This window comes from Oenanthe melanoleuca, chromosome 2 (assembly GCF_029582105.1).
Source record: "Oenanthe melanoleuca isolate GR-GAL-2019-014 chromosome 2, OMel1.0, whole genome shotgun sequence".
Lineage (NCBI taxonomy): Eukaryota > Metazoa > Chordata > Aves > Passeriformes > Muscicapidae > Oenanthe > Oenanthe melanoleuca.
Window position 1 is genome coordinate 111,069,791 of NC_079335.1, and position 27,098 is coordinate 111,096,888.

Sequence of the window (27,098 nt, forward strand, 5' to 3'; positions counted from 1 at the left end):
AAAAAGCCTGATAATTTAACTTCCTGGCTTGGCTTCCAAAGCCTAATGCAAAGTTTAGTAGCTGCACAGTCAAATAAATCTTTCAACTACAGCTTGCTTTTTTTTTTTTTTTTTGAGAAAATGGTAAATATGGTATTTTCCATATTATATACCAGAACTACAGTCACAACCCAAGAATGTAGATCTTTCAACCATTCATTACAGAAAATATTGCTTGAGGGAAACTGTTTTAAACTGATTTATGTGGTAGACACCCCAGTCAAATTGGACAATGTGGCAGATGGTAATGGATTTATGCATATTTATGTAGCATGCATTTACTTGTCGACTTTGTTATCCATCTTTTGCCCCTTCCAAAAGTAGATAGCAATTTATAACAATGATGCTGTGATGCTGTGACTGGCTGTCACTCCCTTTGCAGCCCTTTCCTCTGGACAGGCTAAAAAGCAGCATCCTTTGTGCAGCTATTTTAATTGTTTTACAGTTTTATTACAAAACATCCTGTCTGTTACACTTGCTTCCTGAGGCTATCATAACAATGTTAGTTGCCACTGCTTAAATCTGCCTCAGGGTATCTGTTTTTACAGTTGCAATTAAAGTCAGTAAGTAGTCCACCAACATGTTAACATTAATTTGTCTTTTAATTTATTTGACCTTTTAAACTAAGCAAGTAACTCACTGAGGTAAGGGATGCACAAAATTCAGCTGCTATACATTTTTGCAATAAGGTGGTTTTAGGTTCTTTTCCACCAAAACATTCAAGTGTTCAGTTGCAAGGGCTTTTATTTATTCTAAATCTCTTCAGAAAGGGCAAAATATATTCACATTGCATTTAATATGCATGTGTTTTACATAACACAAATGCATATACCACCAGTATAATCTTTAAAATTCAGAGAAACTGAGCAATCTGAGAAGTTTCTAAAACCTTGATGCACTAAAACCATTACAACTCTTAGAAACCCTTATATGACCAAGGATTGTTTACAGAACACATCAGAACTGATGCCAAAACAAAGAACACAAGGAACCAAATTATCAGAAAGCAACAAACTGCTTTGGTTTGGAGCATGGCAAATGAAAAATAACAAATTTTTTTTTTTTTTTTAATCAGTAACTTCTGGTGCCCTTTGCTCTCATTGAAAAATGTAGCCCTATACCTGCATGCCTCATACTGGTCTCTAGAATCTGATGCAAAAATATCCAGGGACATGTTTCAATATTTAAGGTAACTTATATATGCAAATACCTTTTTAAAAAGCTGTTATAAATAAGTGCAGTTTTATATTGGTCACCTATTAATCGAATGTATATTTAAGCAAGTCTCCCAAGCTGTGGGAAGAACCCCCAGACAAAATTTCAGGACCACTTTAAGCTAAATCTAACCTCTGCTGGTGCAGCTTCCCCACGTTTTTGGTAACATGCCCTTTGCCTATGGGCATCATTGTGAGCTGCTGAGTCTATCTAAAACCCTGATAAGATGAGAGGGGTACCACCCACATCAAGAGCACTCCCTGGTAAATTAGACGTGGGGGGATGGTGAGGAAAGACTCATCAAATGGTCATTTAGTGTCAGAACCATTCAAGCTCAAGCAAGAGGCAGTAGAGAGGGAGGGAAGCTTGGGAAAAAAAAGCTGAAAAGGGGAAAAGACCAAATGAAAACAGCCACTACCATCTAATAAAAAATTAATCCTCATAAAAAAAGATAAGAATTCATTCACTCCCTCCTGGTTGATTGAAGCATTTGACTCCTCTTCTCACAAACCTCCCCCGTGACAACCAAAGCTTTAAACTGTTATTGCCATCTTCCTCCCAAGTTCCCAAACCTCTCTCAGCTGTAAAAGCCCTTACTCAGCTGTGCTCCTGAGCAGCTACAACCTCCAGCCTTCATTTTTCTGCAGCCCAAGCATCACCAATTAACACAAATATTTGCACCAAAATGAAAACAAAAAATAAAAAAGTTTTTTTTGGATGGGGGGTGGTTGGGGGGGAAGGATGTATTAAAATACAAACTATTTCAAAAATATTTAATTTTGGCATCAACAATAAAAATCCATTTTGCATCTATTTTATTCCATTTTAACATCTGAATATTGCATACTATTCTTGGAGATACACAATGCCACTAAAGCAAGCACCCAAATTTCAAAAACAGCCAACCAAACCAACCCAACCCAGGCCAGTTATGTATCTTTCTGTCTCCCCTGTGCAGAACAACCAAGCTGACATGGGATTTAGTGCAGCGAGCTGTGGAAATAAGAAATCAGGCTGTGCCTCACCTAAGCACTGAGGCCACACAATATGAAGAAAAATGCTATGGCTGGAAGTGGTTGTCGGTCAATTACTCACCCTTTAAAATCCTATTATCTTCCAATTCTGCCGAGGAAAAAAAGGCACTGCTGAACACAGAAAGGCAGAACAAACACTATCTTTTTAACCAAATGTGTCCAAAAGAGTTTGTCTCTCCATATGCTGCCAGTCACCCAGCTGAAAAGCTTAGTTCTGACTGGGTGGCTCGCAGCACCAAGCGAAGTTAATGGCATTTTAAGAAGAGAGGTGTATGTGGCAATATTTGACTTAAGGCTGTTTAGCACACCGTGGCTACAGAGTAAGCAACAGAGATGAATTCTAGATAAAGCAGATAAAAGGAATGCAAAACCTAGCCAAAAGAAAGACTAATGCCTGCCAGGTAAAACGCAAAACTATGTGTCAAGAATAATATTCAGTAATGAGGCAGCAAGGCAGATTCAAAATATATTTCTAGCAGAGTGGAGGATCAGTGCTCTTGCCATTACAGAAACCTGCTTGAGTGCCCCCACATCAGTGTACATCTTTCACACTGCTAAAGGCATAAATTACAATACACTGAGATTTATCAGATGCCATTCTGTGCTGGACGGAAAGAATAAAGCTTTACTCTGGTTTAAAGAATAAAGCTTTGCTCTGGTTTAAAATGTGATAGACTTTTACAAGTTGGCTACCAACAGGATATTTATCCCACAGTCTGAACTCCAAAAATTTGCACAGCATCCTGCCCTGTCCTTATACTTGTATCTTGACAACAAAAACATTTAACATAATTAAAATGGGACCACTGCAGAGGGATCAAATTTTCCCCTGCCCTATGGAGATGAGACTGCAACATGTACTACCTGAAGGGAAGCAAAGAAGACTACAGGATCTTGCACAGCTCTCCAGAGCTGGCTGGTCCACAGGACCACAACAGAAGGAAAACCACTGTGGGAAGGTGTGTGCAGAAAGCTCCTCTTCCCTGGCAATAGCGGTGTGAGGGATTATTTCCCAGGGACAGAAGCCCTCTGCTGGTCAATGCTTTTTGTAAGATGATTTACAGCAACTGAATGCATGCAGGTTTTAATTTGTCCCTGGTTTTCCTACAAAAGTAGAACTGTGAATGAGAAATATAAGAACAGATTTCACTTTCCTTTTGAGGAAAAATCGACTAATCAGAGTACAGCAATCAAATCTTTTTTATTCTTATTAACTGGGTAACTTCTGTTCTGTAATTTTTAAAAAATGCTGTTCACCCCGTAGCTAAATATGTAATCAGTTTCAAAAAGTCTTCATGACTAAAACAGCGCTGACATCACATATACTCTCGACACCTCTTTCACTGCTCACACAAAAACGACAAGAACTATTCAAATAAAACATGTTGCTGACATAAGTACTCAACCCTGCAATTTGTTCTCCAGCACATGTATTTAATATTTAAATGCATTAAATTTTTCACAATTTTAAATATTTAATATTGCTATTACACATCTGAATTGTATTTTAGGTTTTCAAAATTATGTATAAGCATAAAAAAGGCATTACCTCACCTTCCATGAAATGAGAACACTGATCCTTAAAGTAAATCAAAACTAGTTTTGGTTTTGACCTCCTAGCAGGCCTTCTAGCTATAGTATTGAAATTGGTTAATTGTACTTTTAGGGCTAATTGTATTTTTGGTACCTGTTCAAAAGTGGAATTATTTTCCTGGGAGGGATGGGTAAGTAATGTTTTAGACACATTAATTCTTGATTTCTTCAAAATATCAAAGACTTGTTCCAGTCAAAAAAAGAGCCTCTCTAGACAAGTCAATCTTCAAATACACAGGCTTTAACATACAAACAAATACACAAACACACACAGGATTCCTTGTTTCAACACCATTCTACTGCTCTTATTATTTATTTATTGTTATTACTAATTCAGTCAAGAATCAGACTTTACAGTCTAGTGCTTTACTCATGCACCAAGAGTAAAGGTTGATCCTGAACCCGTATTGTTTTCATTAGAAGTTCAGCATCTAGCATGTAATAAAACTCTGAAAAAAAAAAAATTTAATTATCATCTTTACACTCCTTAGTCCCAAGCTCTTAGTCCACAATTTTGTAGTTCAATGCATCTTGGCATCTTTAAATCTATCCAGAATAAATAAACCAAGGAAAATACATAAATAAAAGACATCAAATTAGGTGCAGTCCTACAGATGTAGATTTTGTTATGTGATGGAAACTGTAAATTTCTAAATCTACACCAACAACCAAACAGTAAATCAAAGTCATACCAAACAGACCGTCTACAAAAGAGACACCTACTACTAAGCTATCCTTTAAAATTACTTTAAAGTCCAGTATAGCAGGATTCTTAAAAATTAAGCTAATGCCATTATAAATTAATTACAGAAGAATCCTTCTGTCATAAAAGGTAATGACCTTTTTTGGCACAGCACACCACTTCTGCACCAGTGTAACCCTAATCATCTGGTCAATACCAGCCAAGTCACTGCTTGGCTGCCAATGTATACTTTGTATGTCAGTCAAAAACTCACATTTATCTACTGTGCGTCAGTAAAATGGAATGTTTATCCAACCAGCTCAAAAATTCTGGCTCACAGGTACCAAAACTTGCCAATGCATCCATGTTTAGCTAGCAGCTGAATCCTTTTTCCACAATTTTCTAGAATTTTTTTTCAATGATAGAGAGAATTTCTACTAAATTATATTACACTGACAACTACTCACGTCAAGAGGAGGACTGACTCTTCAGGCTCAACACTCAGCCTTCTTTGAGGTGATCACAGGGAGCAACCACCACGTTGATGTCCTCCAGATCCCAACCAATGAGAAGGAAAATGCTCTGTCTCCTTGCAGGACAGAAAAAGAATTTATGGGTGCCAGGTTAAGATCCAGGCAGGAATTTGCTCAAGTAGACAAACTTTCTGCCTGTTCAACCCAAGCTTCCCACTTCTCCCTTCCCTCAATGCTCTTGGGTTCTACTGTTCTCCATGTTCCAGAGAAGGAAATGGACATAAAAGTCCTTCTAAATAAAAGCATTGCACCCACACAGGGTGTGGTTTTAGAGAAAAGGGCATTCTCAGTCTGCAAAAGGACATAATTCAAAAACATCATTTTTGAAGAGAAGAGAGATAATAATCACAGGACAAATCATATCCTGTGGAAAGTAACTTGCACCACATCATATTCTCTCAAGAATACTCTACATAGCTAAAAAAAGAGCTTAAATCTGTAACTGCAATTACAACAATATGTTAATACTTAAAACTCTTTTAACATAGCTCATCATTTGATATTTCTGACAAAGTACCTTCTGGATGTATTACAAACATCTTGTGCTGGCTTACAAAAAGCCAGGCACCATCTCAAAGATTCAAATTTATGAAAACCAACAGATAACATTTATACTTAATTTTGAAGACTTAAGACAAGACTGATGTTTCCACTTATATTAAAACCACTGTTACAGGAACAAAAATGTAGATTTTAAAGCCTGGAGAAGACTGGACATCAGTAAGCCAAGCTCTTGGCAGGACAGTTACAAAGGGTGGAAGTTATTAAAAATAAATTGCTGTAAGCCTTAGTCCTAAATGTATTATGAAGCAAATGTACAGTTTAACCCATATTTCAGCAAAGCAAGTCTCCCTGAAGAATGGAAGCTGAAAGCAGCATGCCAAACCTATAGCATCAAGCCAACCAGACAAGGACAGGTCCTTCAGCCCAACTTGCTCCTCATGGAGTTTCCTCATTTTTCAGAAGACTTTTAAAGGAGTGAGATGTCCTTAATGCCAGTAGGAGTGGCATAATGTGTCCCTGCAAAGCACCAACCCAAAGCCCTGTGGTGTTAATGGATGTGTGATGTATTAACAGTATTAAATTGTTACAGCATTAACTTTTAACTATGTTTAAGCAGCAGATGTCAAAGAGAATGCATCACTGCTGGGGAACTCGGAGCAAGGCATGATTTGTGGTGACCCTGTGGAGCTGCAGTGAGAGCACAGGGACCAGGACCAGGACCAGGAGCAGCCTCAGTGAGCTTCACAACAGGCACTGGGGGTAAGGCTGGGGAAAGCTGACACACGTGCACAGACACAAGAGGAAATTAAGGATTTCACTAAATGAAGAGACTCATGTTGAACAGACTAAATACAGAAGGACAGATTATGTATAGATCCATTCTGAAGCAAATCAATCAAAATGAACATTATTCTCCATAACGTAGAATATGTGCCACCTGAATAGACAAAATATAAATACCTACCAACAAAAAGAGAAGTTCAGTCAAAAAGATATTCATGCCAAGTACCATGAACAAATCAGTGCAATTGACAGCACAAGGCAGTATCTCTAATTGCAGTATTTAAATATATTATAATTGCAGGAGCCCAGGTACACCACAGCACCTGGTCAGGCAGGGTGTCTCACTGGGGGCTGTGCCAAATAGCCAAGCACACCATCACCAATACCATCCACATGGGCACCTCTCAAACATGGACCTTGGGTTCAGGTAACCTCTGCTCTTAGTTCATTCATGCTGCCAAGAAGCATAGAGTCTTCATGTTAAATAGGAATAAAATTCACAACTACCAATGAGGTTTAACAGTGCCAAAGCAACATAGGTTTCCTACTGTTTCTCCAAAGGCATTAAGTAATGAGAATTTCTGATCACTTTAAGGCTCCCTTATATCTGATAGAGTATTATACAGTTTGAGAGCACCTTTGAAATCCAGACTACTGCATCCAGAGTAACTGGAAGGCAAGTCACACGGATTAAAAACGAGAAACTAACTGCAATTCTAAAATTACCAAATGATACCTTGGAGATACCTCATATCTCTAGTGCAGCACTGGGAAATTGTGTTTGTATTTGCAGCATAAACAAACACATGAACACTGATAATATTGAATTGTATCTTTTTTTGAGCCACAACTTAGCAATGTGCTGCTCTGTATTTATCCCTCTGGAGTCTGGCTCTGTCCCTACAAATTTTGGTTTAGCTCAGGTGGCAAAGGTTGATGCTTGCTTGTGACAACATTTCAAAGCCTGACATTGATTCCACAGGAATGGTGAAGAGGTTTAAAAAAAAAAAAGGTGAAGTAAGAATCATGTGCAGCAACCCCATTATGGGGCTACCATGAATCAGGTTCCTCTACTTCAGCAAACAGATATTTGATGCTGGTAAAAAAAAAAAGGAGGTGTTCTCTGTTGAGGCTCCAATGATGCTTTAGCTTAGCATAAAGTTGAAATATAATAATAATTAAGCCTATGTGAGCACATCTCCTTAAAAACTTAAATAAATGTATATAAGTGAGTGAGCTTGAAGCTGCTGAGACATCTCTGAGTTGCACCACTCAGACCTGTCATGGTCTCACTCTAGCAAACCATTTTTCCAGCACAGGTGAAAGGAGAAGAGGGGAAAAGGAGAAGGAAAAAAGTGAAGACAAGCAGGCCAGTGTTAAGAGAGCAATATGTGAACTGTCAAATCAGGCACCTAAATAACTTGTTTTGTACTCTGATAATTTTCCTTTCTTTGTTTCCTTCAATCTTCTTTAAGATCTTCTTTTTTTCTCTCCATACCTTCTCGATTTCTTTGCCTTCATATCCATTAATATCCCTTTTACTTCTCTAGTTAGGTTTCTCTCCTATTTCCTCCCTTTGTGAATTTTTCCAAGTCAGTGGCCTTTTTATTTTTCTTTTAAAAATTATAATTTCATTTCATGGTTGCTCTCTACACACCCCCCAAAAAAACCCCATCAGAATATGTTTAGTAAGTTTCTGTACTAAATCAAGTATTTCCTTCCTGCCAGAAACAGCTCTGAGGGCACCAGCAGTCCTGTTGGAGACAGGACAGCAGGATTACAGCACAGCTAATTAAGTACCTTTTCTTTCAAATTCCATATGGACTCTGCTTTTACCATGATTAAGTAAGAATCATCACTGCAATTATCTTTTGGACTATGAACAATATTGAAGTGTAGCACATAATATTTGTATAAAAGCACATTACAAATTGATCCTGAGGGCGGGAGCAGTAATTTTGCTGTCTACACAAACTATCTTTAAGTGCAGTTAAGAAATCATTTCACAGGCTCAAACTATATAATAAGATGAAGGTAATAAGCATGACTGAGACACAGAGGGAACAAATTATCTTCTGGCAATATATCCTGCAATTGTGACTGGATAAAACTGTTAATCTGCAGCTGAGTAGAAAATTTATAATCTGAAGGGATTTCTTCATGTAAAATAAAACAATCTGCTATCCTTTGATAAAACAGCAAGAACCTTCTATTACACAAAGTACAGTAAACAGCACAATAGGACACATGTCCAACAGAAAAAGAAGTTTAAAAGAAGTTACTCAGTATCTCTAACATTAGAAAAGTTCGTTTAGTTGACTAGACAAGCTAATAAACATCTGGTATCATGAAGAGTCCTCCTCTGCTGACACATACCTTTCTGCTGATACAAGCATTCAGAGCTTTTTTCCTATTGCTCCCTCCTGTCTTACTTGTACTAACCATCTGAGCTGTAACATTGAATTAATGTAAAACCAAAAATAGATTTCATATGAAACAGCTACTCAAACTTCACTTACAAACCACGGGTGCTTTTCCACACAAAATTAAATAATACTCATCTTTCACAGATAAAGCATCTGAGATTTAACAATGCAGAGTAATCTTTCAACACAATTATTACTAATTGCTCTTTGTGATTCCATTTTCCAAACGTGTTCTGACAAGAAATACAGAAAGTAGTGTAGGTGAGGTCTTAAAATTGAAAGCCAAAAGTAATATTTTAATTTAAAAACCAATTCAATACATTAAATTAGAAAAACCTTTCTGTACTTAAGCAGACAAGCAACATAAAACAATTTAGATAATGCTGAAAAAGGACTCTACACACAAGAGGAAAACAAGAGTATATATATATATATATATATATATATATGTATCTCAATCATATACAAGAGTATATGATTCCAGCATAGAAACTACAGATACAGCCATTAAAACTGTAAATTTCTCCCTTTACAGTGCCACAGGGAAGCCCTGCACAGAACACCCTCTAAGAGCAGAGCTGAGTTTTTGGTTTTCCCTGGGACTGTATCAACCTGCTACTCGCAGATGCGGACGCTGCACTTCACAGGCAGAAGCACAAACATCAAACTGGGCTGCTGCAGACTTCAGGCACTGACTTCAGTGGAAGACAGCCACATCTTGCTGTGGGGAAAACAGGCCAAGCAATTAAATATGCATCAGCATTAAAGCTAAATATACAGAAATAGCTTACAGACATAATTCTGCCTTACCAGCTCGGCATGCATAACCTGCATACATATTTCATTTTTAACTATGAAGACAAAACTTTTGTGCAATATACTTTCTGTGACACTCTCTTTACCATTTCTGCATCACTGAGACTTGCAGCAATAAAAAATAATATGACAGCATTAGTAGTAACTAGACTTTTTTTTTCTACTAGAAACTTACTCAAAGTAAAATTGACTTTAGAGGTAATACCTGTCTAATTAACATTAATAACAAGTATCACATAAAATTCATTCCTTGGTGATTAAGACTCCAGTGTTCAGCTCTGACCTTCCAACTCTTTCTTTTCTTCCTTTACCTTTTTTCTTTAACAGTCAGTTCCCAATAATATAATCCATAATAACATGAACTCATAACAAAAGGCAGGCCTGTGAGCCATTCTGCCTCAGAGCAACATCCACAGCACACAAAAAAAAAAAAAACCAAAAAAACAAAAAAAAAAAAAAAAAAAACAAAAAAAACAAAACAAACAAAACAAAAAGCAGGCAGAAACATTAAGCTACAGCCACAAATTTAATCCTTACTTCCAACAGCAAAATGAGGGTATCTGCATCCCACATTTCATATGACTTTATATATTATGAATCTCTGGCACATCCATAGGTACAAAAAGGAAATCCTTTCTTTCCTGCACTATGGCAGCTCAGAATAGTCTGCCAAACCCTTCAAAGAATCAGCAACTTCTTACAGAGAGATAAAGACAATGGATAGCCCTACCAAGCTGCTAACATCTGCTTAAAACCTGCAGCTTCTCTTTTCTTCTTCCAGCACTTACCCAAGCTAGCATGCACTTGCACAAGTCTTTAAAGCACTGAACATTTAAGCGTGTCACAATTCTATGATGTCTCATTTATATAATTAGTTCTAACATATGGCCCACAATCAGTGTGGGAAATCTAAAATATTCTTTGGGAAGCTGTCAAACCTAAAGGGATATATTTTTCACTAAGTGAAAAGAATTAAATATGCAAATTCTGCTAACAATAGGGATAGGGAGGAAATAGAAATCTAGCCCAAAAGGCATGCTAGCTCATTGCATCAAAAGCAAGTTATTATGCTCTGTACCTGTCAGTGCCAGTTCAGATCAGAATATACAGTGACATGCAGAGAAGCTCTGCAGCCACCAGGATTTTAGCAGTGCTGTGGAAAACCGTAGAGTAGATAAAAACCAAAACCCACTGTGAAAATGCCAGCTATAATTAACACACTGGGCTGAATAGGGATTCAAGGCATATTGTATTAATCCATATCCTTTTCAGAACCACAGCTGTCCCCTGGATGGGGACACCTCTGTATCATCTGCAGCAAGTAACACACCATGTGCTAGCAGGGACCACTTTCATGCAGGCTCACCCCAATTCCCCCTTCCGAGACAAAAGCCCAACAATTCTAAAAACCTCTGGACTAAGATTTAATTCTCCTTCACTTGTTTCTGATTAGGAAAGCTGCATCTGTTTCAATTGTGGCACCACCATGAGCAGTGGCAGCAGGCATCCCCCTCCCACCACTGGGAATGACCAATTTGGAGAGAACCACAGCCAGCATCCACAATGGATAAACAGCCATCTCACTTCCCTGAGATCACTTCAGGATCAACAGTTGCACCTGATATTTATCAATGAATTGTTAATTAACCAGTTGTACAGATTTAGGTGAAACAGTCCTGGAAATGCACAGAATGTCAACAACAAACAGAGCACCAGGAGAGTTCCCACAGGATCCAGCCTCCCTGGGAAGTTTAACTGGCTTTCCCACAAATCAAAGTGGAATAAACTGCAGCAAAAATAGACAGCCTGTATGTGCAACTAATAGCTTTGTTCTTCAGTACAACATTATTTAGCATGGAAAAAGAAAAATCCAATATCAATGATCCCACAGTAAGGAAATAATATGCCCCAAAATAATTACACCATTCACTTTCAAAATAAGCACTGAAATGTGGAACCAGCTATACATTTCTTAAAACAGTTGGTAGGAAAGTCAAATCTTTTCAGTAAAACCCTTTCCTAAAGGCAACTTGAGCAATGTAAAAGCCCAGTAATTTGTCTGAATAAAATCCTGCACCCTGTGGTTAAGAACCTGCCAAGCAAGCCAAATACACTAAACAAGCAGAGCTGGCATTTGACATGTCTTTTAAGAGTGAGCTGTGACAAGTTACTAATGATATCAGTTAGAAAGCAACTAATACTGTGCTGTGAAAGGTATAAAGACATGCAGAAACCTGGTAATAAGGACCAAATACTGACTTGAGATAAGCAGCTAAAACCATTTTCAGTGAATGACACTGCTCAGTTCAGCTCTAAACCTGTCCCTCCAAACATTCTGCACCTTTTGTTATTAGGTGGATTCATCCCTAACAACATCCCTAACATTCATCCCTAATAACACTGTAGGCCTAAAATGTGCTCTGTATGTGTGAACAGCAGTATGTTGACATAAAATTTGTTCTAAATCTTACAGTGAGCCCCAAATGTGCCACATCTGCCTATAGTAAGAGCTTCACAAAGCTACAAAACTGGCAGTTGTGAAAAGGAATTAGAAGTGTTAAAGAAGAAGAAAAAACTTAACCATTGCACTCCATGTAATGCCCAAAAAAAAAAAAAAAAAAAAAAGCCCCTGAGAAGGGAGATCACCAAGGGAGGAACCACTTGGACTAGAGACAAATTTGTAAAGCCATAATTGGTGAGTTTCTTTAGTGAGAGGGGGCATTTCCACTGTCTGGGGGAAAAATGCCCAATCCAAACCAACACAAATAAGCCATCTGGAGAGGAGAAAAAAAAGACCCATGCCATGCAAAGAGTTATGCACAGCAAGAAAGCATATGGGGCCTTCCTTATTATTTTAACTCTATTCAAGTTACTATTTTTATTTAAATTTTCCTTACAGCTCATTGAAAATGCTGTCTGAACCATCTCTCCCAATTGTCATAGGTGGAAGGAGAAAAGTACTAAGCTGATGTCTTGTTCAGATAACTCAGTTTCTCTAAAATTACTACCACTTTCAGTTATCTAAGTGTTATACAATAACCAAAGATGGAAGCTGGTTGGCTGTGACAGGAAATTAAACAGACCCAAAGTGTTCCTATTTGCACTCAATTACTGAATGAGAGCAACTGCGTGGTAAGGTGATGCAACCTGACACAGAACTTTCAACCTTGCATTTTCCTGGTGTGTGCCTGTCAAAAAGGCTTTTTTTCTCTTTCCTTCCCAGTCCCTTACCTCCCCCAGTTTCAGTTCTTGACTTTTATGTCTTAGGTTGCTTGGCATTAATTAGCACTATTAAAAGGAAGATTATATAAGGAGCCAAACACACAAGGTATCATATTTTTGATACCTATTTCAGTTCTTTCAGGCATTTTCCCCAGTATCTGTTCAGCACAGATTGCCTCTGCTAGAAGATGAGAGTTAATGGACAATCAGGAAGGCATGTTGAACCAAGGTCACAAAATTAAATATTATTTAAGAGCACAATATGCAGTGACACAAATGACATTTTTGCAGGGAAACAGCAATATTCGCCTCAGAGCAAATGAATGATCTGCATCCTTCTCACTGTTAAACTGTTCTTTAATAGAGACAAAGCATGAAAAAGGATGCAAATACTTTCAAACACAAAGGAGATTACAACCTAAAACCTTAAGCCAAATCTTTACTTGTATTTATAAGGCTGCCTTGCATCACTTCAGTAAAAGAAATTGATCCTTAAGATCTTTACACTGTCAAGGCATCAAGAGTAGAAAAAAATACCTTTAACATAAATGAGATAATCAGACCTAGCAAGATTCAAATTAGGGAAAAATAACATACATTGTTCACATAGTACTATATTATTTATTATTATATTACACAACGTATTACAGATATTTTATTTAGAAGTAGAGCATGCAGGTAATTACTCTCTTCATTCCTCCCCTAACACATGAAGGGGAAACAATTTTTTCAGATTTGTCTTAAAACCTGAAGGCCAGAACTATCAGTAGCCAGGGATTCTGATGCCTTAAGCTACTTAAGAGAAGCACATAAAATTAAGTTCCTGTGCTTTCAAATACAACACTAAAAGCTAAAGGAGCTTGTTCAGTTGAGTTTGCTTGCTCTTTCTATCTTAGCAGCTTTTCAATTTTTTGTATTGTTCATTATTTTCCACCTGAAGACTATTCACATATTTGACATGCAAGTTTCAAGTCATTTTGGCATGGTCCAGCCAACACAACTAATATTTAATCAGCTGTGCTACTGCTTATTTTAAAATGCATGAGGTAACTCCCCCAATCACATAAATCATTACATAAATTCTTCCCATTTAGAGAAGCACAAGCCATCCCCAAAAAGATCTTAAAATTTAATTTTAAAAAACTGCACTAGATATCACAAAAATATGTTTCTGTTAATAGTTAAAAAGGAATACTACAGATAACTGTAGTGAGATTATGATAATTTAAAGATACCAGTCAGTGTAACAGAAGCATAGTTTTAGTAATAGCAACACCAAATAAAGAAAAAACAAGCATTCTTCAATGACAAACATTAATGTTGACATTCTCAGGAATTCAACTTTCTTTGGAACTGAAAATAATTTGGGACCCTAATTTCCAGAAGTGTATTTCACTCCTACAGCATTACAAAGGCCTACAAAACTTGATCTTACATTGATGACTTCAGGTATCTGGACAAGAAACTAAAGCCAACTGAAAATGTGCCAATAAAAAATAAATCAAAAATAATCAAATGGCTTTGTGGCCAAAATCAAACTACTTTTTCTAAGGTCTTCCAGTTTTAGAAAGTTAAGTTGTTAATAACAAGAAAGAAAGAAAATTATATGTATATTTTATGCAACAAAAAGTTTCCAATGAGTGGAAGCCCATCTTCAAATGTAATGTCAGTAAAATAATATGCAACAAAAATATTCATGTGCTCCCAAAAAACCAAAAATCCCCCAAACCAAACAGACAAAAAAACCCCACCAACAACCTCCCACAACTATCATTTTGTCTTCAGATGGGCACTTCCCTTCCTTTCTTCATGCTTCCTTTGTGCTCTAGTCAGAGAAGTTGTATTAAGGAGGCTTTTTAGTCTTGGAGTACTCTATCACAAAAATCATTTTAATATGGTCAGAATCAGTAGAGCACTTAAACAGTGTCAGCTAAGTCCTTGATCAGTTCTGTTAAAACCAATGAGGAATGCATGAGCTTAAAATTAGTTTCCTGTATAAATGCTCTGGAACTGGGCTGTAATTTCGTTTCTTTCCAGTTTGGAAGGCAATTCCTGCTTCTGGCATAAGATACCCAATACCTTCACCAAACAGTGTAAGTAGTAATGTCTTTTATAACTTACAACTTGCTCAAAAAAGAGGGGAAAAGTACTGTCCCCAATATCCTTAGTAATTTTATCTTTGAGAAAAACTGAAATTGTTGAAAGGGAAATTCTCAGCAATTTGCCTTTCTTTAAAAAATGTGCATGCCAATAAAAAGCATTTATTTAAAATTAATTTCTATCTGTTCAGAAAAAGAAGCACCTTCAAAGAATATTAAATACCTTTTAATGCCTTTTAATTAAATACTAAATACCTTTCTTAACCATTTTTTAGAAAAAAATAGTCTCATTACAATTCAAAGACAAAACAGAATCTCACAGATCTGCCACTACACTTAGGCAAAAGTGCTTAAGCAATGCACAGTAAGCAAAAGTGATTGTAATCCTCACACACAGTCTTGAAGATGAGGTAGGAACTACAGCACTCATCAGGAAGACATATCAAGTGCCCCTTCATGCTAATTTGCAATACCTCTGAAGCCCAACCCTCAATATTCTTCCAGTTCAGCAGATGGAAGGGCAGGTCAAAGCAACATATGCTGGAAAACTCCCAGCTGAAGCATCCAATGCTTGAGGCTGTAAAGAACCAGCCCAGCACATCATCTTTCCAGAGTTACTAGCCCATCCAATCAAACACAGCTGGATTTCACAAGTCTCACTGAATGCAGCACTACAAAACAGTATCCCTTGGAAATACAATGATCGAAGAAGGAAGATTATTTATCATTGTGCTTTACAAATGCAGTGTTTTGGGAAGCAGCAGGAGGCTTCCTATATTATAAAAATCTTTCTTGATTGGCTCTTTGATATTAACAAAGGACTGCATTTCATCCTCAGTGTGAGTACATAGCCTCCCTTTAAGCTAAAAGAAGTTTAAGTATGCACATGGGAAAATTTACAGCATCACCTCACCAGCATCCTTCAGTTTTCACAGTGCTCCACCTATGGTCACATTCTGAAGGGAAAAACACCTGGCATTTTGAAGTTAAAGGCAGACACTGTACCTGAAGGATGGAAAATCATGAAGCTGCTAAAGCTGATCAGCCCCAGGGTCTAGGTCCAGCCAAACCCTCTCTGCAGTAAGGTACATTCTCTATTTACTCATGAGCACATGCAAAGAAAACAGAAGCTTGTTAGCAGAATCAGACTTTGATTTCATACATGAGCTGAAAACCCAGTCCTTGCACAGAATAAGCAGAGGAATTCAGTATCAGCTAATTTCTACTGATTTTGCAGTTGAAAACAGTACATGTGTTCAAGTAGGGCTGGTTATGCAGCAATAGTTTCACCTTGTATAAATGTGAGATCCTCCAGCACTAAAAAAGCTACAACCATGCTACAGTGATAAAAATCTACGAAGGAACCATGGGGAACATTATGCTCAGGGAGGCCACACACCTCCACTTCCATCCTGCACAAATTTCCAAGCCAATTTTAGTATAATCATGTGTTTGTGACTCCAATGCTTTTCCCTCACAAAAAAAAAAAAAAAAATAAGAAAAAAAAAGAAAAAAAAAAATCACATGCTTCTGTACTAGGATTGCATTTTCCAAATAAAGTGAGTTGTGGCTGAAATGCTGATTACCCAGAAGAAATCCTAACAAAAGCAAATGTCATAAACTATAACCATACACTACAAAATGTATGCAGTTTCTCTGCAAATGCAGCCCTGGCCACAAGAACAGGAATGTCTTTGGAGTCCCATTACATACAGGAAGAATAAGATATTTATGAATGGCCAGTAGCTGCTTGTGCTCATTGTCCTGGGAGAAGCATATATATTCATAACAGCTAGTGGACTTGAATAAGTTCCATGTATTTACTTTGTTTCAGAAGAATACATAAGCTACACCACAATCCAGGATTTAAGGCTCATCCAAATCACCATCAGTTTTCACGTGAACAAAAAATATAATCCAGTCAGTTAATACATAAAAGTACACACTCCATCCTGGAACACACTTTTGACAACTGTGTAGTGAATCCTTGATTGAACATACTATTTGGTATGACTCAAAATCTGTTTTTCTTGAGGGCACTTCCATGAATACACTCTCAATTACATAAATAATGTATCACTAGATATTTGAGAGGCTTTAGTTATTCAGAAATAAGTCTTCTTCTGTGAATAAGCACTTCAAAAAAAATTCTTTTTTTTATTTTTGCCATTTCTTCTCTTTTGAATTACTAGAAGCTTAAGACTTCAGTATTCACAGAAGAGTTACATACTTTTCTGCACTGCAACTGCATAAAACCTAAGAATTCTAAAAAAGAAAGAAAAGAAAGGAAGAAGGGAAAAAACAACTGAAAAAAGTCAAAATAGAAAGTCAGACACAGGAGAACTGTGGTCTATCAATGTAACCTAACACTGCCTATAGTATCACAGAAATGAAGGGTATGCTATAAAGCACAAGTACAGAATAACTTGCCCATAGTACACTTGAGCTTTAAATCACTGTGGTGGGATATTCACCCTAACTTCTATTACTGTATCTATTCTAATTAGCCACGTAAATGACAGTTCTTCTTTTTTAATTTATGCATTTAGACTAACATATCTATTTTGCCACAACTCCCCAAAGTTAATTATGCATTGTACAAAAAACACCCACCCTGTTTAAATCTGTTATCTCCATTTACTGCCTTTCAATGTAGTTCTTTGTTCTTGCTGTAAGTTAAAGTGCATGATTTATTTATACACACACCCCCCACTGACTGCTCATCCTCTAACTTAACTATGCTGGGTTTATTTCTTTCAGTACCTTGACACAAGAAATTCTTTCCAATGCCACATCTGCCCATCCTTCTCTATTTTTATTCTATTTTCTTAAGAGTGATTCACCACAAAACAAGTAATTCCTGTTACAAAGCAGCATGTTATAAACAAGCAGTAACTACTAACTAGAAAAGACTGTCCTTGTTTTATAAGATTTTTTGTTAATTTCACCTTCCCTTGTTTGTTTTTTTTTCTAGAGAGACAGACAAAAGCCTAACTTGCCAGCTTTTCAATTGCAGCAAATGTTGTTAATTTAATATTCAGCAACATGCAATTAGGTCAAATTATGTATTCAGAAGTTTTTACTTGGATTTGTTAGCTGCAAAATTTTATCAACCACCACAGTGCCTGCTCCCTAAGATTTGCTAGATATCCCCTAGTGTTTCTAGCCTTCCTCCAACTCATTTTCTATCACTCACAAATCACACCATCCCTTGATTCATCTTTTGAATTGCTATATAAAAGTAGCACTGGTACACATTCACCCTACTATTCATATTTCTACATCTTCTACAATGTCCAGGTTCCAAGTGTCCACATGGCTCTGAGCATGGCACACACCCTAGAAGACAGTAAAACTTTTGAATTGCACTGTGCCACAACTCCTGCAGAAGGAAGAGTTCCATTAATTCTGCCTCATGCTTCTCCATTCCATATTCTGAAATGTTTCTTACAGAAGAGAAGTTTTGGGCAAGAACTTTTTCAATGCCTAGAGGAAAAAAAAAAGATATACCCTTTAATGTCTTCTGACAGAAAACAGTAGTCTGGGTTAGCTTTAGCTGTACCTACTTCACTAGACCTAGCTGTAGAAACGCTCATAACAATCTATTATATTCTGTCATGTTATGTAACTTTCTTTGCCATTATTCCCAGGAGAATCCTACTCTGAACTGGGAAAAGGGCCACAGACATCTTGTGATCCAACAAACCCTTTCAATAGGCAGCAATACAACAAGGAAAGGAGAGGTTATGCTTTGATATGAAACATCAAATTCTTATAATATTTCACTAAGCCTGTCTGGATGCTGCTTCCACCACCAACTGATACATTTTCTTTCTTCACAGTCCTTAGCTGGGCAATCCAAAAGTGGGGCAACAAGTCAGCTTGAAATACTACATACAAATGAAGTTTTCTCCTTTTGTTGAAAAGCCATTTGTCCCAAAAGGCACTCTTGTAACCTCAAAAGCCTGCAAACAGCAATGCTTCTGAGAGCTCACACGCACAAACACGTATCCATTTAAATGCACAAAGAAAGCACTTCCATTCCAGGATTTCAGCAGGTTCTTTGGTACACTAAGTTGTAGGCAGCCTGCAGTCAGATATTGCTCCATTGGGTCAGACATGATTTTATAGCAGCAAATGCTACATTTAGACTCCACTCTCACTGCTTTTCTTTGTCTCTTTCTGAGGAGGGAATTTCTTCCATGTTTTCACAAACAGCTTGTCCTTGGTTATTTTAGTTACTGTGTTTCCATCTAAAATCATCAGAATCAATGATTCAGAAGTACTCCTATAGGAATCCTTTTCTTCTAAAAGCACAGTATCATACGTTCATTTCTACCTTGCAGCCTTCTAAATCTAAAATAGCTTTAAGCTATAAGCACAGCTACAAGCCCAGCATCTAAATACATCCAAGGAGGTAATAAATTTCACCTTTCTAGTACTTATTATCAGCAAAAGCTTTAAAGCATCACAAGTGTAGGTAGCAAACCACAAACGTTACTGAAACTGGGAAGCAAACTCAAAATGCAGACTGTGCAATCATAAAATGCTTAAGAGAAGCAATTCTGAATTGAAGATTTTAGAAAAAGAATGGTACATTATTTCATTTCTAGAGTGGATCAACATAGTAAAAATTGGATGCAAAAGATTGGCTGCAAATATGTAGCTTCCTTTCTTCCTTGAACTGTCACTTTGTGATCATAGATTAGTCCTTCAGACTCCATCTAGTGAAATGCCAACTCTCTGCCAACCTCAGTCTACAGTTTTTATTGTGCTGCTACAACTTAACACTCACATCCTTAAATCACAGGCTTTCTCAGCCCTGTGACTGCAAAGTACAAATCTTAAAATGCATGACCCTTATGAAGTAATAAAAATCAGAAAACAAATAACAGAACAAATACAGCCATTTAATTTAATCTCTTTGAGATTAAATTGGAAACCAAAGAACTGTACTTGGAGACCAAAATAATTGTATTTTTAACTCTCTGGAGAGAATAAGAAAGTCTTTGTGCATTTGATTCTTGAACTTAGTTGTTAGAATTTCTGCAGAAAAATAATGGTTTCTCTTTCCTGCTATCTGCTAAATACAAAATGTGAATTATCCAAGCACATGTGAATCTTCTGAAAGACAGACCTCAACCAAAGGTCTCCCTAAGTCTTCTTAATAACACTTAGTGACAAATGGCTCATAAGGACGTGGATTTCCAGCTGCCCTCCTAGGAAGCTGTTGTATCATGGGTTTGAAATTGCTCAGGACAGAGATACTGATTCTTCACAGTATGTTTTCTGAGGACCTACTGTAATATAGTTATGATCATATTGAGACAAGCATACAGCTCCCTTTCCTTCAGCAGTAGTAGAGGTTAAAAATTCATCCTCAAGTTCTCTGAAGACAGTACAATATGGTATTGAATAGATCATTTCATTCTTCATTACTCAACAGGCATTCCAGCATGAATCCATTCCTACCTGTGGAAAGCTCAACTAAATATACATTCAGTCCCACTGACAGGAGCTAAGAGTTGGATCTCATCACCAGCCACACACACTAAGTCCCCAAAGTGAACATATGCCCTCTGAATGGGGCTTCAGTCAATTCATAGATCAAGATGCTGGAAACAGGAGGGCACGTTTGCTACACGAATGATGAGATAAAGGAAATGCTGAAACATTTCAAAAACACCATAAACAGAGTTTATGTCCTGATGGTCAATGCCCTAGCACAGGTTCTGCTGCACACTTCTTGGGGCTCCTCCAGGTAAAACCACTTTCTGCAAGATCAAGCTCTTGGCTTGGTAGAAGACTCACTCCTGTGCAAGCAATACCAATTACAGAATAAAGAACTGGCAATAAACTAGGTGAAATATATTAATCAAATTTTCAACCACCCAGACCACAATTTCCCAGATGACAAAAATGGCAACTTGATAGCAAAAAAACAAAACACTCCCACCACCTTCAATTTTCAGCTAAAGCCTAATACTACAGATGAACTTCCTATCACAATGAAACATCCTGACACCTAACTGTAGGATCCTTTAATGAAACAAACAACAGCAACAAAAGGATATAGTGTTCCAAGCTTTCCCTTAAAAAGGGGGAAAAGCTGATTTCACCTGCAAGGAGTCAGCTACACTAATTCAAAGTACCTAAAAACTAACTAGGTCCATAGTCCTATATATCAGGTTTAAGGAAAAGAGACAAGTGAAAAAGCAATCACTGAAGTGTTTGAAAAAAAAAATAAAAAAAATTGGATCATACTGGTCAGGAACATCAGTTTCACCAAATGTGAAAGATGATTTGAAAAAGAAAGTTTTTGTTACTTTAGAAGGAAAAAAACACTTTTGCATATCTCATACACAAACTTTTAACAGGCCTAGCATGATCCAAAACTTAAGGGTTTCCTCTGTCTTATGTTTTATAAAATCAAGGTTAATTATTTCTTGCCTCTGGTGCAGAGCAACAGTTCAAAACCAGAACCGGTCTGTTGGTCGAGACCATTTTCACACCTTAGGACAAAGACTTTGGCCTAATCTAAAGGAAATGCTACTTCCTAACATGACAAATTATCTTTTTTGACATAACAGACAGTACTGTTGCTTTTCTCTGAGCTCAATCTTTATTTCATCATCACTTTTATCAGGTCATTGGTGGTGGCAATACATCAAATGCTTAGAATTTCAATGAAATTTTCATTACATAGGCATTCAGTGGTCTTCAAATTTTCCCTGGGCACAGAACGAGCCTGGGGTATGCAGCAGTCTCCCACATTCCCTGCTCTCTTGATTTCCCCATGGTGATCAGAGCAGGCTCTATGCTTGCCATCTCATCCTGGGTACCACCCAGGGTATTTGGTACTTGTGAGCATCACCCAGTGGGTGGCTTCACACAACTTGGAAAGGTCAACAGCCAGTTAGCACCTATGAGTTGCTAATAAAATATACATACACAGATACATGCTCATAACCACCTATGAAGTGTTTCCATGTTAGTCATGGTTATATACAATACATATTAATTAGTTATATAAACAGTCCATGTTTATACTAAAAGTACATCCAAAAATACACATAAAGATGCACAAACAAAACACACACTATAATTACCGGTATTTTCTTACTACATGTAATCAACCACATCAATAGTCAAAAGAAGATAAAAATTGAAAAGTCACATACTAGGTGTTTGATCCTCTAAAAATTACAGTGCCTCCAGTAGTTCTCTATGTCACTTTAAACATTTTTCTTCTCAAAAAGCCTTTCCTCCCTTCTTTCAACATAATACTATAGTTTATCCAATCTCAGTTCCTGGTACCAGCAAGCTGACTTCGCAGGAGAACCTTACTGATAGCTCATCTCTTACACACATGTACTGTTCTGCAAAGAAATAGAGCCCAAGGATGCTGAACCAGTTTTCTGAAGCTACCATTCTAGAAACACTATGAACAAGTAAGAAAAATACAGCTGCATAACTTTTAACAAAACAATACAGAACCCAATCCGATGCATTAACGGCCCATAATGCTATTGAACAAGACTACAAGAGAGACACTTTACTTGCAGTTGCTTGTCAGACAATTACTCTCTGCTACTGTAATACTTCATGTGCATACTTCCAAGGAAGACTCATGAACGCACAGGTTCATTAAGGGAATGAGAGAATCGATTGTAAAATGGAAAAGGCCGAGTGAGGTCATATTTCAAAGAGATGAATATGGTACACTCCATTATGTTGTAATCAGCCTCTCTCTTTCATCCTAAGAACTGTAATAGTCTATCCTAATTTTCAAGGGAAAAAAAAAGAAAAATTCTCACTGCCTGCATCGTACCTTCATCCCAAATACAGTGAGGAATTCAAATGTGCTGCAGGCAGTTTCCATTTACCATGGTCTTTGGAGCAGACGGTATTGATGTTGCTGACCATTTTTCTCCTTAATAAGAAAAACATTCAAATGCTACTAATATTGCTGCCTTGGCAAACCACATTTTATAGATGGGACTTGCCCTGTACATGACACATAGAACATCAATCAAGGCTGAATTTTATTTCAATTTATTATGGTTGCTGTCTAAATGAAAAAATGCTTATATCGTTAAAATGTCTTACAATATAAATGTGCAAATGATGTAATCACCTGTTTTGTGAGAAATTTCTGATTCTGATTAAAAATATCTACAGTTGAACTTCTAAATATTTAATAAATGTGAAACAACATGCACGTTAAGAAACCACAGTAATTGGTATCTGGTGTAACATCATGGTTTTATGCTTGATAGCTTTTATCTTTAGAAGATGAGTTTATAAGGTATTCTTTTAAAATGGTAAGAGCTGCGTTTTTGTTCAAACCATCGAGAATAAATTACTTTAATCTTGACTTCATTCAAGACCTCACATGCATGGTTCTTTCAAGTTATCATTTATCACAGCTCTTTGCTTGCTATAGCCAGCCAGACTGAACTTGGTATCCTGCAAAAGCCCTGCAAGCCTTCCCAGACACACAGCTCTGGCCACGACACAATCACCAAGGGGCAGAAAGCAGCACCTTATTAGAAGAGAGACAGTACTCAATTTTATAATCAACTGGAATTCACAAACCTGTCCTATTGAGCTACTGAGACAGAATTTAATGCCTGGCAGAGTCCTACTGGCATGTACCACATCTGACATGCCCAGGAGCTGGCTGGGATGCTGGCTCTCCCAAGCTGCTGCCTCCAGCATAGCATAAAGCAACACACCAGCATCATATCCCTGCTGCAGAAAGCACTGCAGAAGACCAGGTCAACCCAATGGCATTGAAAACTCATGAAACTCTCATATTCTCTCTGTATTATTGGCATTTGGTAATTATATAAACACAATACTTCCCCACTTATGAACAGCCAGCTCTTTCTGCCATGTTTATTTGATAATACCCTAAAGCCCAGAGCTTAAATGCACCAAAGAATGATAAACTGTTACAGAAGTTCACAAGCACATTGCAAACCAGAACATTAATCCAAACAGTTTTTGCTAGAAAATAAGAGCACAGATTGGCAGGCAACTGATTCTCCCCTTCTAATCTGACCCCACCTGGAATACTGCGAGCAGTTCCAGGGCCCCAACAGAAGGAGGAGGATAACAGGGCTGGAGCATCTCTCCTGTAATGACAGGCTCAGACAGCTGGGATTGTTCAGCCCAGAGAAAACGAGGCTCCACAGAGACCTTACAGCACCTTCCAGTACACAAAGGTGGCCTACAAGAGAGATGGATGGAGAGAAACCTTTTACAGGGACGTGGGGTGACAGGACATGACTTTAAACTGAAAGAAAGCAGATTTAGATTAGAGGAAGAAAATCTTTCCTGTGAGTGATGCACTGGACCAGGTTGCCCAGAGAAGCTGTGGATGCCCCATCCCTGCCAGTGTCCAAGGACAGGCTGGATGGAGCTCTGAGTATTGTGATCTAGTGGAAGGCATCTCTGCTCATGGCAAGGGAGTTGGGACCAAATGATCTTCCAGGTCCCTTCTTATCCAAACCATTCTATGATTCCATGTTTTCCTTAATTGGACAAAAAGTATCTAAACTAGAGGTTGGATCCAAGGAGCAAAAGACTGAACTGCAAAAGCAGTGGTTTAGCATATATTGAAGATTTGGTGAACAAACAGGTAGTACAGCTACACACTGCTGCCCTTTGTCAGGTAAGCACTGCTCATGCACAAGTCCCAGCATCTTTCACAAGAGGGAAACTTCCTGAAGATTTTTGCCTTGCACTGAATTTTATCACAGCCAAGAACTGAGGAGCAATTTCAATTTGGCCTTTAAAGAAAAAAAAAAAAAAAAGGATAAATAACTGTAAACAAAGGAAGTGTATGAGAGCTACATGACAGATAAGTGGACTTTTATAACATTGCATATTGTAAAGTTTGCCAGAATGTATTGAAGAGTCAGTATCCTGGTTAAATCACATCCTGCTGCAGCTGTCCAGCTTTATAGCTAAAATATTCATATCAATTCCATTAAACAATTACAGAAGGAAATCCAAAAAATTACTAAAAGTATGTTGGCTTTGTGCTATCTTTTTTTCAGATTTAATAATAGATAAAATGCTCTTAGCTTCAAAGAGTGATTTTTTTTGTGTGTGTATTCACACCCTGGAGGCCACAAAGCAGTTGTCCTATGGAAATCCTACAAAACCTAAACTTTACTACACATTTCTGATAGACATTTTAGACAAGAAAGGAAGGATATTTTAGCATTTATGGAGCTGGCCTGACATTTAGGGGATCTCAATTTAATTTCCTTGTCTGCCAGACTTCCTTCATAATCCCAGACAAAGTAAATTATTTTCCTTTCCCTAGTTTCTCATCATCAAAATGGAGAAGACCATTAAAGTACTTGAATCATGCAAGTTTTGAAAGACAAAAAAAATACCATTTTCTTCTCCATTTTTATTTTTCTCATGGATAGAAAATTACCTGAAAGCTCAATCTCCCAAAGACTTCAACTGTACACTGTTTTGTTGTCAAAATCAACAAAATACACTATTCATAATTAACACACTTTGTATGTTGCAGATCTTTGTCACTGGAGAGCCTTCCATTTTAAAATGCCTCCTCTGTGATAAGAAAAGATATTGAAGAATGAGCACAGGGAAAGTTAATAAACAAAATGCATTCATGGCCCATTGCTTCAAATAACTTTACTATATAAATAGTCCACTCATCAAATAATGGCCTCAATTAACATTTAATTCTCAGACAATGCATTTGTAATGTGCTGCAGGGATTAAAAGTTCTGCATGAATATCACTATTCTGGAAGTGTCACCACTTACAAGAGAAGTGCTGAGATATTTTCCACTTGATTAAAAACAGTTTCTGGTCTTTCCTCACCCTGCTTTCTCTACTAGGCCTCCTTGTCCTAAAAGGATCAAAAGAAAATATATACTCTACTATACTCCAGACTCTAGTCTGCTGGCTGATGATGACCAGCCTTGCTTTTAAAATCCATAAGTACACTTAGTGCAGCATTACTACATAGGAGAAAACTAAGCTGTCCTCATGATTTTGTTAAGAAAGCAAATTATGGAGATTCCCTCCTGTAAGTGCATGCTTCAATCCTTTTTACAACAAGGTAGAACAAAGAGTTTTTCACAGAATACTCTCAGTTGGAAGGGACCCACAGGGATCATCGAGTCCAACTCCTGACTCTGCACAGGACACTCCCAAGTGTCACACCATGTGCCTGAGAGCATTGTCCAAACACTTCCTGAATTCTGTCAGGTTTGGTGCTGTGTTCCAGTGCCCAACCACCCTCTGGGGGAAGAACCTTTTTCAAATATCCAGCATAAACCTCCCCTGATACAACTTCAGGCCATTCCCACAGCTCCAGTCACTGGTCACCACAGAGAAGAGATGAGCATAAAAAACTGGGACACGTAGGCTTAAAAAAAAAATAAATAAAAAAAATTAAAATAAAATAAAATAAATAAATAAATAAAAAGGTAGCAAGTTAGCACAGCTACTGCCAGGAACAAACACAAGGACAAGACTGAGGCAACAATGGAAGAGTCTTGACATTATGTGGACACTACACTACAAGAGCTGCTTAAATGCTTGGATGCTGGCTATCTAAACTGAAAGACCACCCCTCACTCTGCCATCTTGCTGCTAATGGTGAAAGAGAGTATCTTTGTAATATGTGGTTGCTTTTATCCTGCAACACAATGGCTGAGCGTTGATGAGATGATAACTAAGTCAATTACTCAAACACCAACAAAACACATTCTAACAATGACTGCCGAGTTCATGGTGTCATTTTAGAAACCGACTCCAGTATATTCAGAATTTTTGTGTGTCCTGTGGGTTTGATCTAAATCCTAATGAAATTAACTGCTAAAAGAAACCAAGCTAGAACGAGCTACCAGATTTCAAGGCATGATGCAAAATCTGCTGAAAAAGTCAACAGATGCTTCTCCTAGAAGTCAGAAAGGAGGAAGGCCAGAAAGCTCTTGGAAATCTAAAATGGACCTCATTGTGCTTTGATGGTGAAGTGATGGAATAAATAAAAATTAAAAAATTAGGAGTTAACCTATGACAGAGATCTAAATATAAAATCCTGCCAAGACCCATTATTCTCAAAACATGTTTTAGGTCATGTTAGGACTTCTGCC

At 37.5% G+C, this 27,098-nt stretch overlaps 1 protein-coding gene across 3 annotated transcripts in view; it reads right to left on the reverse strand.

Moving 5' to 3' along the window:
• The window catches only part of RARB (retinoic acid receptor beta), a 316,522-nt gene that overhangs the window by 274,152 nt on the left and 15,272 nt on the right, over positions 1-27,098 (reverse strand). The window contains exon 3 of one of the 3 annotated variants that reach the window (XM_056486007.1): positions 5,031-5,152. The exons of the other annotated variants lie outside the window; for them this stretch is intronic. The gene's annotated coding sequence lies outside the window, so the exon portion shown is untranslated. The remainder of the gene's footprint in view (positions 1-5,030; positions 5,153-27,098) is intronic. 3 annotated transcript variants of the gene reach the window in all.